Raw genomic sequence first — 1,089 nt, 5'->3', positions numbered from 1 at the left:
ATATATTTCTGCTAATTTGTCTTTAATGTATGATTCTTCTTCTAAAACTTTCTTTTATGAGTTAGGGTTCATTTGAATCTAGTCTCACTCAAAAATACGATGTTTTGAGACATGAACGGATTTTTATAAGTTAAGTGTGCAATCTGTCAGGTGATGACAGATGTGTGCATGTGACTTTAAGGTATCATATCTTCCTCTCAACTCATCCAAAATGAGTGATTTTTAGTTCAAAAGTTTCGTATATGTGTTAAATTTCCAATCCAACTTGAATCTTTGCAGAACACCAATTAGAACTCTTTTTATGAGTATTTTACTATCATGGTGCAATCTGCCATTTCAGTTGTGATAAGTTGCATTGCATGATTTATTTGAAGCATCATCTCCTATCCAATMTTYAYGAAATTTGGTCACGATGGCTATAACTCAATGCTATAATCCACATAAAAATATGGGAACTTATCTCATTATTTAAGTCTCTGTAATGGATCATATTTGTAACCTAAAGTTTCTGTCCAGAATCTGAAATTCTGGAATTGGTTAAATATTGTAAAACTTGATATTCTATGGGATTACAGCAACATTTCCGRTATGAATCTTGTTATGAGCATATGGACATTATGTATTGGGACCATGGACAATATGTTTGGACAAATGTGGACATTTTGGACTTAAGATTTAGTAAACCCGTAGATAGATATGAATCAATAAGTAACGATTTTGGTTATTCCTATTATTAGGGAACCGTTGATTTACCCCGGTAATCGGATCGCATTGCCTTATCTTCAAAGCTCTATATCGAAAGGTGAGTATCCACAGCCCCCTTTTTAGCATTTTCGTGTTTTGGGGTGAAAAGCACGATTGAAATTGTGATATGAGCTATTTCATTACGGAAAGTGAGTTTCACAGCCCCTTTTTACTAATTTCTTGTTTTGGGGTGAAAAGCATGATTGAAATCGTTTGATAGATTTATATTGTTATATAAGTCTTGTTATGAGCATTTAAATGATACACTATTGATATGTTGAGATTGAAAGTCCCTAATTGTACACTACTATTAACTCATTTTGAGCCTATGATCTTCGTGGATAG

The sequence above is a fragment of the Cynara cardunculus genome, unplaced genomic scaffold (assembly GCF_001531365.2).
Source record: "Cynara cardunculus var. scolymus isolate 2C unplaced genomic scaffold, CcrdV1 Un_Scaffold_1385, whole genome shotgun sequence".
Taxonomy (NCBI): domain Eukaryota; kingdom Viridiplantae; phylum Streptophyta; class Magnoliopsida; order Asterales; family Asteraceae; genus Cynara; species Cynara cardunculus.
This window is presented reverse-complemented; position numbering follows the sequence as displayed.